Genomic DNA, 16,389 nt, shown 5'->3' on the forward strand with positions numbered 1-16,389 from the left:
GAACCAAAACAAAGCCTTTGCCCATGTAGTGTCAATGAGAAACCCTGAATGTCCAAAAACTCGTTAATTTGGGCCTTTGCTTGGGATGTGAAAGGTAAGCAGAACAAAAATTTAAGATCTGTGGCACCAATATCTCATGGGACTATTGGCTACTCTATGTCCTCTCTCCATTTCTCAAAGAAAGGTTCATTCAGACCAATATACTTTCAGAATGTTTCTGGTTTGATCAACTGATATTTTTTGTAAAATATACTTTTAATGAAAGATTTATGATCATTTCTTTTTTCATATTTAACACATTTAAAGGTAATACACTCTGTACATAAAATTAGAAAAAAATAAAATATTCTGTAAGTGTTCAATGCTTTCTAGCCATCTAATTTATTAGAAGTTTTACTTTGTACAACATCTTGAGATGTTATTTGAAACCTTAAAGTTGCAGTAACAGAGGATAGCTTAATATATCCTTCCCTTGCACTAAAAAGAAAGAAGAGGAAAGAGTCTGGCCTAATAATATTTAAATAGTCCAGGTAGGTTTTAAAGTTTAAGGAGGGAGAGTTGAGGTCCAAACTTAGGTAATGCAATTTATATTTTCCTGTAAGATTTGGTAAAGCAATGCAGCTGTGAAGTGATTTTTCAATTATTTACTACTCTATTTTTGATTTCCCCCAAACCAAGAAAGCACTCAGTCCTCACATAAGAATATCTTCCTGCCGAGATACAAACTCCAAACATTTGGCTGCAGCCCAGTCCCAAAAAGTGTGTGGTTATATGTTTTTAAATAATAGGAAAAGTGCTCTTCATTCATATGTGTATAATTCAAAAACAGGTGAAGGGGAAAAAAAATCTTTTTTTTTTCCATGGGTACAAACTAAGGATGAAAAATGTTGACGTACTAGGTGAATGTTTCAGAAAGACACCAACATGTAAAAATAGGGTTCTAAAAGAAATTCTGAATATAACCAGTGCCTGCTATTATACAGAGAAATTAAAAGGCTGGTAGGAATAATTGCAGTACATAATACACTGTATTTTTAGTGAAAGGCACAAGCCATTGATCTGACACTTGAACTATAAATTAAGACTATAAAAGCTTCATTTCTGAAATTAAAATAACAAAAACTGCATTGCAATAAGAATACAATGAATCCTGCAATCAATAGATATATAAATATCTCAGAGATATCCTTCCAAAGCTGAAGTATCATTGCAGTAATCACCCTGAACCATTTTGCCAGTTGCACTTAGTAACTAAGTAATGCTGCTGCTAAGTTTAAATTAGAGACAATGGGCATTTTTTTCTTATTTCTGAAAGTTTATATAAGAATATTTGCACATTATTTTGAAGTTTTCAAATGTTGTTAGTTCTCAACAGTTTATAAAGTGATTACCTTTTTTGCCATGTGAAATTTAAATTTAAAATTGCTAATGAGTTTTCCCTGACTTTTGTAACCAGCTGCAATGGGGGTGTGCTAACATCCTCAGAGCTGAGAAAAGAAGAAGTTAGAATTTAAAACAACGTAAGAGGAGCGAAATACTTAAAAGGGCTAAGTTACCGCCTAGGGAAATCAGAGGTGAAAAGACAACCGTCACTGGGCCTTGTTACACATTAATTTTAGGCAGAACCTGAAACTCTCAACCCTTAGATTGTCCACACATTAACATCTGAAACTAGTTTCAGAGGAGGGTTAAAGTTATGCCTCCTAACTCTCTAGGAGGGTTAAAGTTATGCCACTCCAGCTTGAAAACCATTAATGTGTAGCTACTCCTTACAGATGAGCTACCCAAGTTGCAGTCCTCCAGCAACCTCACGCAAAGAGCCTGCAGAGCACATGCCAGCTAGCCAGTTTGCAGGTCATGGACATGTCCAGGACTGAGGTTTAAGGGGGGTGAGAAGGTGGGGGTGGAAAAGGTATGGGGCAGAATCAAATTCCCATGAGCTGGGGCTTTCTGGGGCAAGAGAAGTAAACTGGCAAGAGTGAGGAGTGATAATGGCTGTGCAGCCAGACAAACAGATTGCTTTTATTAATAGAAGTCTTAATCAAGGATCCTTGGGAGTGTTCACTTGATTTTTCCAGATTATTACCTAGTGAGACCTTTATTTAAGTTTGACTTGTTGTAGGTGATAAATAAATCTGGCTTGGAATTTCACATGGAATGGATTTTCCAACAGAAAAAGTCTTTCGCAGAAAAATCCAATTTTCCTTTGGGAAAATCAAAAGGATGGCTGCTCATTGGTAAGGCTCTTGTCAAGTTCACTTTCAGGCAATTGCCAAGATGCAGCCTGGGAGGCAAGTGTGAATGTGAAAAATGCTATTTATGCTTTCCCAAAATAGATTTTCCTTGAATGCCTTCCTGTTTAAAAAAAAATTAAAATCAATATCTTTAAAACCCATAACTTAACTAAGGGATGTGGGAGGAGAGGAAGGAGACAAGGAGAGCACCAGCCCTTAGCACTGATTTGAGGGGTTTTGAGGAATATTACCTCGTTATATGTACAATGTTTCCTAAATTGAAAAACTTCAAAATAAATCTAAAATTCAAAACAAAAGCATAAGAACATAATCCTATGCAGTTTGTGTTGGACAGATGTTATGTTAGATTTCTAATAAAGTATGAGTTGGATATGTGGTATGGATTTTTTTCTCATTGACTGCCACTTCCATGAAGGTTTGAAATGGAAGGTGTGGTTTATCTGTATCACCACAGGTGTGACAATACGAGTCCTGCAGAAAAAAGGAGGCCACAGGATTTGTGTTTGTGCAGTAAGAGCTTTACTCCTTGTTTGATAGTCACATATACATGGCAAACCTGAGGTCTTGTACAGTTTCTGTTTTACTTCATTTTCCTATACATGTATTTTCCTATGTGCTTGTAACATTGGTATGTGAGGCAGCTTTCAAATTATTTAGGTGTCCCTTTGGATGTAATTTAATGGGATTGCCCTTCCAGCTATCCAAATAGCTGTGTTGCTTCTTTTCCACAAGCAAAGTTGAATTAAATGATTATATTATTACATAACCAAACCTGGCTTTGTGCATGATGCAGGCACAATTGTTCAGTTTTTAGCATATTTCATATTTACTTTGCCCAGAATAGACAAGAAGCAAAGGCAACATTTCATACCTTCACATCAAAATGAGGCTTAGTTCTTAACAAGGCATATTCTAATCTCCACCAAGCAAGTATGAAGAGGGCAACTCATTGCAAATACCTTATTCATGCAAAGAATAGGTTCATCTAAAGTGCAACAATGAATAAAATATGGGGAACATATTTCTGAAAGGTTATTTTACAGTGTCACCAACTTAATTTTGGCACAAGATGACTCCAACCATCTGCAGTTTGAGCAAAAAGAATTAAACATTTTGACAGGCTTGAAACCTCATACTTTGATTTTCCATTTTTTTATTTCCCAGTTTTATTCTACCTCCTCCCTTTTTAAAACATGCTCTTTGCCATTAACTCTCCATTAACTTCTAATATTGAACTAATTCCCTAAACCCTACCACTGATTAACACTCTGCTTACCACTTAACCAGCTGTTGTTAAAAGTGAGGTGTCAAGAAAGAGACTTTCTTAGGAAACTGCTCCTTCACAAATACAGACACGTACATGTTAAAGTCACCAGAATATCAACCTGCTGAGGACACAAACTCAAGAGCCTCTCACAAGGCTGTCTTGGAGCAACCTTAGGTTTGGAATGCAAATGTTTGCTGCATACGACAACATAGCTTTGATTTGTTACTGATGGAACTGGCTCTTTCCATCATGCCTCTCAGAGACAATCCCCCGTGCTTCAACATGTTCATCACACCAGAAATTTGGATTTTAAAGAACAACAATAAATACCAAAAAAATGTACAAGCCAATATTGCAAAGGTCTTTATTTGAGAGTTTGGGCAAAGTCCATAAGCTCACTGGTAAATTCAAGGAGATGTTGAAGCTATATAAGACTCTTTAAATGCTTTGTTCTTTGTTTATTACATTTATATATTTAAAAATACTCAAGAAGCAAAATTGTACTAACAGTTAAAAATAGCCCCAAGCCCTGCCCTACCCTGCAGTCATGCACTGATGGAAATGAAGACACTGTGTATGGATGCTACTCTGGGGAGTTGGTGTTTCAAGTCCTCCCTGTGCCTCATCTACAGAATGGAGGGTTTTAGCACTTGGCACCAGACCTAGATTGGCTTGACAGGCACCTAAATAGGTATTAAGCATACCCTACATCACAGGCAGGCAAAGTCTGGCCTGCAGGCTTAATCCCACTGGAAGTAGACTCCATTTCCCAGCAGCCCCTGCCTGCATGGCTGGGGCTGGTCTCCATGGAGACCCCAACCACATCTGCACTGTGGTAGGGCAAGGCTGAGGTTGCTGTGGAGACTGGTCCCAGCCATGCTGGCAGGGCGTACAGCAGGGCAGGGGGCTGCTCTGGAGCTGCTGGGATCTTGCATCAGGGGCAGCTTGGTCTGTGGCCAGGGAAAAGCTGTGGTCTGCAGTCTGCATGCTCTGGACAGGGGCTCTCAGGCAACGGATTGCAGGTCTGCCCTTGCTTAGGACCATTCTGTCACCGCTGCAAGGAACTGGGGCAAAGCCATGATCCACTGCCTGCACACACCTGCTTGGAGTGTGCAGGCTGCAGATCACAGCTCTGCCCTGGCCCCACACAAAACTACCCTTGCCACAAGATCCCAGGTGCTCCAGAGCAGCCCACTGCCCTGCCATGCACCCTGCCATGGCAAGGACAATTGATTACCCATAATTCAGCTGTCAGTATTCATCCTGCTATCTCCTCCTTCCCCTCTCCAAGGCAGCTGTATGGTTGAGCTTGGAATCTCAGTTTATATGCTGTGCCATTCAATATTGTTTGCCCTACTCCCTAGGGCTAAGTGCAGACAGTCAAAACATCTGACACTGAATCGATTCAATCTTTGCAAGTTAGTCTAAGATGCATAGATGGAACCAATAAAAAAAGTAAACAGACATTCACACTTGATTCTAGAAATGCAGCCATACGTCTGAAATAACCCAGGCCAGAAACTGGTGGGTGCTAGAGCACACCTCCCTGCTTGGCTAGAACAGACAGCTTGGGCCAAGGCTAGCCCACCCACGCTACACGGGGGTGAGGTTTGTGGGGGAGGTGCAAAGCATCCTGGGATGTTGGGGCACTGTGAGTTACCCTGAATCTGGAGGGGATCTGGGACAGAAGCTCAATAAACCAATTTAACCTAAATCAGTTAAGTCTGATACTGCATCCATCCAGGTTTAGCCATTGGATACTACATCCATACAATTTTGGCCATTTTGAAAGTGGTTAATGTGCACTGAACTTCTGAGCTAACTACAGACAGTCAAAAAGCCTGAGGCTGAATCAATTCAGTCTTTGCAGGTTAATTTAAACTGCAGAGATTAAACTGAGAAACAACTGGACAGACATTCACTTTTGATTCCAGAAATGCAGCCACATGCATGCAGCGGCTTAGGCCAGCATGGGCTGTATGTTCACTTCCTCTTCCTGCTGCCCCTGAGGTCTCTGGGATTTGTAGTTCAGAATTACAGCAGCAGGACTCTGCAGGTTTGCTCATCACTTCCTCTTCCTGCTTCCTGGGGCTTCTGAGATTTGTACTCACAGTCACAGCCAGCAGTAAGTCTGAGTGGGGGAAGGGGTGTTTAACCCCTCTCCCCGGCCCCAGACCCAAGCCAGGGTTTGCTGAGGGGGCATCCCTGCCTTCCCCTTCCCCCAACCCTTTTCTCTTGGAGCAGACCTCCCAGCCCAGTCGAGGGGTCCTGGGGGACTGTGATTTAACTTGAATCAGGATGGGTTCTGGGACAGAAGTTCCATAAACTGGTTTGACCCAGATCAGTTAAGTCTGATACTCAACCAGGTTCATTTTTAACCCCAGTTTCAGCCATTTTGAAACTGATTTATGTGCACTAAACTTCTGTTCTGTTACAGGTTTAAACCAATTTCTGATTATTTAAACCAGTTCGTGTAACTTCTGTCCCTAGCCCCGTTGTGCTACAGATTTGAACTAGTTTCTGATCATTTACACAGGTTTAGGTGTAATTCCTGTCCCTAGCCTAGTAGAAGCTGTTATAAATGTCAGTCTGGAATTATTTACATGATAGCAGAAGAGGGCTTTCAGCCAAACATTTACTGCTAATTCATTTGATGTCTTTTTTTCCATCCTTCCTTTTCTTTTTAAGTTTAAGCTGATAAGTCTCAGCTAAAAGTTTTTTTTTCCCAGCATGCAATTTCATCTTTAAAGAAATCCATAGTTCATGACTGTAGGAATACCTTTAAAAACAATTTATGGGCTGATCTATTAATTGTTAAGGAATAAAGACATTAACATTTAGTAGTGTTAACTGATTCCTTTTTTTGTAAACACATTACATAGCTCTGTTTGAGTTTCATCACTTTCTAAGCAGCTAAATAATTATTGCAAGATAATGAGAATTAGTTTTGAAGTTGTTAGCACTAATGAGAAATCACCATATACATATTAGTGTCTAATGCTCCTAAATTATTGATACCTCAATTCACATCACTGATTTGAGCACACTAGGAACAAACAAATAAACAAATCATTTCATTTTGTCAGATAACTTGGGAAGGACAAAACTTTAGGTGTTTTAAGATCAGCTATTCTGAAACAAAAAGCAGCACACTGATTTTAGAAGTCTAGGCCCACAACCATCTCCATCTCTAGACAGATAAATAGCACTGATATGGATAACTTTAGCCACATAGGGCCCATCCACACATGCAAGCAAGTGCACTTGCAGTAGCTCAAATAGAAGCAGTGCAAATTTGAGCTGAGGCTTTTTGCCTCAATGTATGTGCTTGGACATATACTTTGTTGTGGAGCAAATTGTGCCACTTGGGGCAAAATAACCCTGCCTGGCTCCTCCTGGATCTGTAGCCAGGGGGAGCTAGAGCCCAAGGCCAGCATCTGTGCTGTCCCCACCAGCACCTTTGCTGTCCCCAGCAGTATAAAAAGCTGTCCTGTCCTGGCCCCATCAGTACAAAAACTGCCCTGGCAAGTAGGTCAGGGATATTTGCTCTCAGGAGCTTCTGGGGCCCAGTCTGGGGACACTACCCCTTGTTCTCCCCCAAGCAGCCTTGAGACTTCCCTGCACCCCTTACCCACTGCAGCAGTCTGGCATGAGGAGCTGCCGCCTGGCTGTGACCTGCTGCCACCTGCCAGACCCTGATGGGAACTGCACAGCCAGTAGAGGCACCTGCCCTTCTTTCTGTCCAGTGCAGTTTTATGACATATTAAGTAGTATGTAGTTTCACCACTTCCACTCATAGGCTATTCCACAGTCCAACAGGTTTCACCATTACAAACTTATTTCTGTATTGCCAGATCTTCTCTAAGATTATACTTGTTTGCATGTGTGTCCAAGAGGTGGCTCCAAAAGATAAGGACTATCCATTTCCTTGGCAACTTCACTACACATGTGGCTTGGAAAGGATGCAAGAAAAGCAAAGACTGGAAGTTTCAAAAACCCTCACTTCTACCTTCTAGTCTCAAAGCTTCAATCATATGACTGCCAGAGGAACAGAGGTAAGACAATACTAACAAAGCCATTTGGAGTCTGGAGAAGACCAGGGCTCCTACAATTCTGGAAGGCCACCAAATTAAAAGAACAAAAGATACTATTCACCTAGTTACATTTTATGAAAAACTCTAATGATAAATAATGCAAGATAATTATTACAGTAAATAATGTGCAGAATTAGGTATTTTTTGTATTAATTGTCCATTATAATTCTTTCAGGAGACCTCAGCTGAGAAGACTGCATTGTGTTAGTCACTTCACGCTCACTTAGCGTCCGTCTACATGTCGCTGTATGGCAATGTTGCTACAGCACCATTGCTAAAAAGCGGTGTAGTATGGGCAGTTGCTGCGCCGTGTGCAGCACACAGTTAGATTTCACTGCTACATTGCCATAGCGATGCACTATACTGGGGGAGCACGCCACCACAGCGACATAGCTGCCAAACATATGTACACCCATGTGATCGCTAAGTCACCACAACGTGCTGTACGGTGACATAGCATATCACAACATGGGGTGTAGTGGAAAGACATACCCTTGGTATACAATCCCTGCTTTGAAAACCACAGAATTTAAGTTGTCAAAACACGGAGTAGAAGAAATCTTTCCTTTTTTACTGGTGGGCATAGAGAAACTAAGGGCCAGATCTAAACAGACATTTAGCTGCCTAAACTGAAATCAATTAATCAAATGAGTCTCTTAAATAAGAATTGGATGCCTAAATGCCTTTTGGGTTCTGGCCATGACTTGTCTGGGGTCACATAGGAAAAAAAGCTGTGGCATAGCTGAGTGGAAAAATTTAACATGGTTTTTTTTTCAAATTCCAGTCTAGTATCATAACAATGGAGCTGCTTTCCCCTCAGCCTCCATTTGAAATGATTACAGTCAAATGCTATACCCTTTTGTGAGGAGAAAAGGAGATCTCTAAATATTATGCATATGAGAGCTGTCTAATGCAAGCATACAGATTGTACAGCATTTCAGCAACGCTGACTGGATTAAGAATTTTGCAATGACTAAGGGCCTCAAGACTATTTTCTTAATAGGTTGTTAAGTAATTAAAAGGATTAGAGGATATTTTGGATTTACTCCTTAGAAATGAAAGAGATAACTGAGAGAAAATGTGGGAACATCTTGTACCAGAAATGGATTAGACTGTCAGTGGTTTAATTCATTAGGTACCAAAGTAGCACAAAATAATGCAAAGGTAAGAGGCAGAAGATATTGTTCCTCTCCCTGTGACAGTGTAGGGAAGTCACTGCTTCATGTCATGTGACTGAAACCAGGGCACAAGAAGTAAAACTTCACCAAAAATTGAGTGCATCATACTATTACTTTACAGCAGAATAAAATAAACCTCTGTAGGAAAGGGTTCAAATTAAACCACTTGAGTCCTGCAACCTGGAAGACAACATGGCAGAAACTGAAGGGAGTAATTGTGATTCTTCCAAAGCATCCGCCACTGATGTATTTACAAGCATTCTCTCGACAATAAGAAGTGCTAAATCATATGAGGGCAGGGGTCCACTGAATTCGAAAGCCTAACACCAACAGTAGCCAGAACAGGATGTCTCTTGGGAAACTATAAGAAGACCCTGAAGAGGCAGTTATGGAGTGCCTAATAAAAAAGTTTCTTCCTAGTTTGTGCTTTAAAATGTAGACTTTCCAGATCTTTTAAATCCATATTAATGTAACTCTGGATGTTCTTCTATCCATCTCAATGCCCAAGATTCATTTGAATCACACAAATCTCTGGTTTGTTATTATTAAATCATTATAAATAGTTAAATATCTATCAAAAATATTTTCCCAGTAAAATAATGGCATTTTTAATGCAATAAGTTTTCATGGAAAAGCTTTCATTCTTTTCAAAATGTTGTGTGAACTCAAACAAAAAATAAATGTTTTATTTTGTTTTGAATAGGAAGATGTTATTCTGCTTTGGTTTTCTTTTATTTTTATTTCCTGTTTTCTTCCCTTTTCCCTGTTTTCCAGCTCAGTTTGAAAAAATGAAACCTGAATTTTTCTTTTTAAGTTCAGCTATTGGTATTTCATCAAGAAACAGGGTTTTTTTCCTTGTATTTGCTATAGAGAAATAAAAATATCTGGTTTGACTAAGATATCTTTACAACTAAACTTGTACAGAACCATTTGTATAGGAGTTAAAGCTTAAGGGTTCTTAATAACCAGTCTCACAGTGTATTCAGTAGATTTATTTTCAATTAAAGATGGTTTCTCATTGGTAAACTATCCAGACAGTATACATAGTTCTGGCCCATTAACAATTCTCAGTAAAAAAACAGTGCTTTAATTATAGAAATGATAGAAAATACATATTTTTCAGTAAAATGCATGCAAGAGGAAACAACCATGTATAAAAGGAAGTATTATGGATATTTAGGACAGCAGTTTTCAACATTTTTAGACTCAGGGCACCTCTCCATAACTTTTGCAAATTGAGCAGCACTCCATTTCTAAAAGTAATTTATTTATTATGGTGCTTACCTCCTCACACAGGGGCCAGTTGGGAAAGGAGAGGAAGAGTGTGCACTACCTGTGTAATAATCTGGCAGGGTCAAGCATGCACCTCCCTCCTTGCACAACACAGAGGCCAGGCAGCATCAGGTGGGGAAAGGAAGAGTGGTCAGACAGAGATGAGTCTGTTCTTATCTCCTTGCAACTTGCAGAAGCCTGAAAAGTATCTCCTGGCACCCAAGGGTGCTGCGACAGCCTGATTGGAAATTACTGAGCAAAAACTATCAAGCAGATTCAGTGAGAATTTTGCTTAACCAGGGTTTCAACAGAACATATCTTTTTCCAGACCAAAAGGCAGAGTGGCACCTTAGAGACTGACTGGTTCAGAGAGGTGGGAGATGTTGTAGGCAACAGCCAACTTCATCAGATGCTATGATGGACTGGGTGTGAAAGAAAGGGTGTGAACTGTGTTAGCTAACATCACTACAGCTGATCCGGTCAACTCACGTTTTGCCTGTCCATAGAAGTGTTCTTTCCCCACTGTCTGCTTCCCTTGTATATAAAACCCTTTCTTTCTGTTAGTCCATTTATAGCAGAGTGTTGCCTACACAAACTCAAGACTCTCTGAACCAGGTAATCTTTAAGGTGCCGTGCCACGCTACCCTATCTTTTGCTTGTCTTGAGATTAATGCAGCTAACAACCTCTATATTTTTCTAATGAATAATTTGTTATTGTGGCCCTAGCTGCACTGTAAACTCTGTGTCATTCAATGGCACCCTCAAGTCCACTGCAGTGATCTAGCAAGACTACCTCCGACATCCAAGCCATGTAGCTGTGTCCTTGTATAACTGTGAATCACACTGTCATTCACTGATGCTAATTAGCATGCCTGCAGAGACACTGCTTCTGATTTAGGAGGCAGCCTGCCCAGAGCAGGATATGGCATGCTTGAAGGTGCTGTTGCTAGACATGGGAAGGTGACCATGTAGACATGGTTTGTGTTTAACAAATAGGATTAAAAAGTCCAGAACAAAGGGCTAAAACCTCTTGTTCTTCTCACCTTCAAACAGAACCAGGCCATTGCAACCAGTTACTGATATAATAAAATTATACATCTGATTCTGAGAAAGGAGCGTACCAGCTTTATAAAAACAAAACAGATGTTGCCAATATTGGAGCTGGAGCTGGAGCAGTAATATAGGTTTAATTAATAAAAAATATTGCACATAAATGTTCTCAGTACAAAGACTTTACTGAGCCAGAATAGATCCTTCTAATGTAGTAGCAGAATGATATAAGAATTGCATCCTACCTCCAATACAGTTAATAAAAGGAGAGATATGTTGTTAAATGGTTTAACATAATGATTACTCTGTCTACTGGCCAGGAAATGTAGTTAGAAAAGCAGAGTCTATAATTTCAAATGAGATGCTCTTTGTACCACTTCCCTGTAACACACTATGCAATAAGAAGCAATATCTGGTGGTCATATACCAAAATATCTAGTAATGACTTAGATAATGTCTTTTCTTTCAAGTTTAATAATATGTAATTATTATATCCTTTATGGTAAAGAATCCATTCGAGCCGATACCTTGTTCAGAATGGTATTTCTTCCATTTGCACACCTTTCAGCTACAAGAAATGTATCATTCTAACAACATTTTTGTATGTCATCCAGGCATCAGTTGAACCAGCTGTCTAGGCTAATGGAAAAACACAATCATCCTGATGATTTCTGGAATAATCCAAGGGAGAAGATGATGATGATTACCTTTGAGACACCTGCCTCTAAAATGGCACATGCTTGCTTTAAACAGCCTGTAATCTCACCTTGAGTGACTGCCAGGCTTCATTTGGATCCTTCAGGTTTAATATATTATTTAGATTGCATAGTTTTAGGCCTGAAAGGAAGCAGTTTAGATTGAAATTATCAATAGAATGAGAAATTATATTGACAGGCAGTGGAACTTTAGATAGTTATTCCAAAAATAAAACTCTATGTATGCATATATTCAGCTAAAAATGATTAGAGAAGTATAAGATACCATGTTTACACTTAAAATAATAACATTTCTTAAGTGAATGTTGAATGCACAACTTTTTAGGACAGTCCTTTGGTTACAGACACTATGAATACTGGAATATTGTAAACAATTCTGGTCACCCATTTTCAGGAAAGATTCATTCAAACTGGGATAGGTGTGCAGAAGGGCTACTAGGATCTTCAGAGGAAAGGAGAGCTTATCAAGGGAGATAAGAACAGCTTCGCTGGGCTGGCCTAACGCAATTAAGGCATAAGAAGGGATATGATTTTTCACTGGAAATGCATTAGGAAACAAACACCTAGAGGGAAAAAAGAGGTAGTAAAACTAAAGGTCAGCAATGGCAGAAGAATGACTATAAGCTGGTCATGAAACAGATGGAAGCAGTTCCTGATCATCAGAACAGTGAAGTCCTGGAACAGCTTCCCAAGCAGACTAGTGGGGGCAAAAATCCTAACTGCTATTATGATGGAGTTTGATAAATTTATGAACAAGTTTATAGGATGTTGATGCCTTCAGCAGCAGTTGACAGGATTCAGTGAGCAGTGAGGTCCCTTATAGTCCCACGTGCGATATGTGTAAAATACCATCTGGCTACATCATTAAAGCTAACTTTAAAACATAAAGCTATTTCCTTTGACTGTCTTAAAGAAAGGTCCTTCTACATGCAGGGACAAACCAGTTATATGAGAATTTGGCAGACTACTCATATATTATTTATACAGAAGACAGCATGTAGTAAAGGCACTAGTTCCTGAAAACCCCTGACCCTTCCTGACACATTTTACAAGGTCATAGGGGCACAACTGGGTAATAATAGATGGTATTATTTGCAAAAAGTATAAAACCTCATAATTAGAAAGTGCACTGCATCAGTGTACTATTTAGGCCAGAGATAAAGCTTTATGGGCACCCTTAATTCTGGTATTCCATGTCTTGGTCTGTCCATATATAATATTCTTTAATGAATGGCTCCCATCCCCCAAAGGGCCTCACATATTCTATCATTTGCTAGGACTATAAAAAACAAAGGCCAATAATGTTATTCTATCAGAATAACTACAATTAGACACCCATAATTCTGAGCCAGTAGATTGGCAGGATGACTTTTTATGTAGAAGGTAAGGCAAGAGTTTTTAATTATTCCATTATTTAAAAGAAAACAAAACCATAGTGCTGGGGGTTGAAAGTCCTCCCTTTACAGAGCGGTGTCTATGCAAGTTTTAAGACTTGCATAAATCCTCCAATAACTTAAATTGGATTTAAGTGATGCACAGGCTTTGTGACGTTTCAGTGTTACCAGAGGTGCATAAAGCTCACAAATGAACTCAAGTCTATTTTTAAGGAGCTCTACATCATCGATGCATATTCTATGGGCATGGAAATGCACTGTGGAGCATAATGATGGCACAACAGCTGGAGAGGCAGAAATATGAGCCTTGTTCCTAGACCGGGGAGTCTCAGCCAAGGTTCTGAGTTCCCTTCAAGGGTGCCACAGTGTGCCACAGCGTCGGTATTTGGGGTATACAAATATCATTCACAGGACAAACCAAGAGATTTCAAAGAGGAATTCACAGTGTTATAAACATTCTGACCTGTTGTGGTTTTTCAGAGGTCTTTGCAACAGAAGAATTGCTCTAATCTTTTTCTGTAGTCAAAAAATAAATGAAAACTAAGGACTGGCATTGTGAGAGGGGAGCCTTGAGTCTGAAGAGTGGTGCCTTGAGTGTAAAACAGTTGAACCATTGGTCTACACTCACATAAGGCTGCCCTCGGTCAATAGATGTAAACAGGCACTGGGTTACTCCAGCCAGGAAGTCAAAGGCAGTCAGACTTGACGCTAGCCACATTATCCCCTCGTATGCCACTGACTGCAACAATTGGCAAGCAGTCCCCTTACTAGCCCAATAAACCAATATACCCCAGGGGACCTTTGAGCATATTGACAAGCAAAGTGCAGTAATACTAGCCATACATCCTGCAAGCTTCTGGCATTTAAAAGCTTGACTTCCTAAAATATTGTACACATGAGAAGTGTGATTTTCACATTCTTATAACTCAGTGAAATCAAAACCAGTTCTCACCGAAACACAGCAAAGAAACTTTTCTCACTGAGGAATGTTTCCCCACTAAATCTCTAAGTTCAGCAGTGCGAATACTGTAGTTCTTAAAAATAGGTCACTACATTTTTCATTTAAATTGGAGGAGGAGTGGCTTTAATTGTGCAATTGTTTTAGGTCAGTTCTGTCAAACCAATGAACTTTTTCCCAGAGATCAGATGAAACACATTTGAAAGCAAGAGGTAATAACCAAAGTGTTTTGACAGTCCAAAAAGTTGTTACCCGTGTACGTGTCAGGCTACTTGGAATCACCGTCTGTTTTAAACACGAGGCACTTATTTAAAAAAAGAGCATGCAGACTGAATGAATCTCCAGAGAGAATGAGTACAATGCTCATTCTTTTGCTGGCCAAAAACTACCTGCTGCTTGGATTTCTATACAGGCCCAGATCAGACAATTAAAGTAGCCTAATCTTGAGGTGACAAAGGCATGGATACGTGTGAGAAAAGCACCACACAACAGAAATGTTCTTAGTCATTTCACCATTTAGACATCTTAAAATGTTGCTCAGCATTAATATATGGGCATTTTATTTATGGCTCAGTCTTTGATAGAACTGCTCCTTCCCATCACATTCAGCTCTTTCTCAAAGGGTAGAGATTGTCGCATCCAAGTCAAGTTTAATAATAAAGCAATTTCTTCACATTTACTTTTTATTGCAAGACAAAATACCTTTTCTTTTCAATCCGGTCAAACTTCAGTGGGAGTGGATATTTTTCAGAAGCTGTATTGCCATTTGTAAAGGTTTTATTTTTTGTTATATTTATCTCTTGCACTTTTCAGATTTCTGTCAATGTCCATGGTAACAGCTACTATAGTACTCTCCATCCTTATGTGGTTTGAGAGCTGTACAATCCAACGCCATTTGCAGGCTAGACTCTAAGCAACCACCAATTTGCGAGGCCAATAGTTATTTTTTGCCTTTGGAGACTATTATATAGGTGTCATTTGTCTGTCCTTTCTAGCTTATGGTTTATTTCAAGGATGGTTGATCAGTAGACTTTATGTATTGGTTTTTCATATATTTTTACTCCTGAAAATGTTACTTCTCATGTTAGTTTTCCTCCCTCTGTTTTTCAACTTGTTCGTGAAACTCTTTTATGTGTTTAGGAGATTGGAGAGTTTTGCAATTCAGCTCCAGAGTGATTTTGTCCTGAAAACATTGTAGTGACATAACGCCTTTCATCTCAAAACATGTTAACAAAACAAATTGGTGAAGAATTGTTTCATCTACTAGTGCAGACAAGACATAGCAGTTGTTACGAGCAAAAAAAAGAAGCAACAAAAGTTGAAACTTTAGAAAGAACTAAGGTAGACATATTTTATTAACCTTAACTGGAATGCCAGTGTGAAAGTGTTATAGGATCCCTAAGGGCTATAATTAAGAAAGGATTTTCCCATGGTTAAGTGCATCTGCCTAGACCTTGTGAGCTATCTTTTCAAGACTGTGTTGTGCGCATTTGATCTTTGCCTAGAACCTCAATGTTGAGCAATGCAGTGCTGACCATCACAGGGCACAGACAGACATGTAGCTCCTGGGCCTAATTTATGGCGATTCATAGAAATCGCCATGAGTTAGACCAATCCTCCTCATCCAAAAGATAACTATGAGATCCAGAGGGCAGAGGATCTGCTCCATTTTGGAGCTGACACAGGGAGAGAGACTGGGTCATTTCCCTTGGCATTTTCCCCACCTCCCTCCCAGCTCCATTGATGTTTTTGGATGGCAGAGGGGAGAAGACAGGGGAGGAAGCTCTGCAGTTTTCTCACCCCCATTGGAAGAGGAGAGGCAGGTAGATTGGAGTCCCCCCAGAATGAGGCACTGCAATCCACTGCCTCCTCCCGCACTCCAGCAGGGCTGAGAAAACCCCAGAGGGACCTCCTTTCCCTGCATTCATCTCTTCCCATATAGAGACAGCACCTGCAGGTCACTGTGCTGTAGCCAGAGCATACAGAAATTAACTAAACCACTCTACTTAAGAGCAGCTTCATTTGAACCCTCATACACTGAGGGTTAATTTGTCACCCATCAAAGGGCTCTGCAGCCATGCGCTTCTGTTTGGGCATGGCTTTAGAGTGATTTCAAGGGTCCAATTGTACAACAAATGTCATTTCTGTCTGCACTGACAATGCCTAACTTTCTAGTTTTTGGCTCCCAGAATGGATTCCATATGC

This window comes from Crocodylus siamensis, chromosome 1 (genome assembly GCF_052110815.1).
Source record: "Crocodylus siamensis isolate JL-2025a chromosome 1, ASM5211081v1, whole genome shotgun sequence".
Taxonomy (NCBI): domain Eukaryota; kingdom Metazoa; phylum Chordata; order Crocodylia; family Crocodylidae; genus Crocodylus; species Crocodylus siamensis.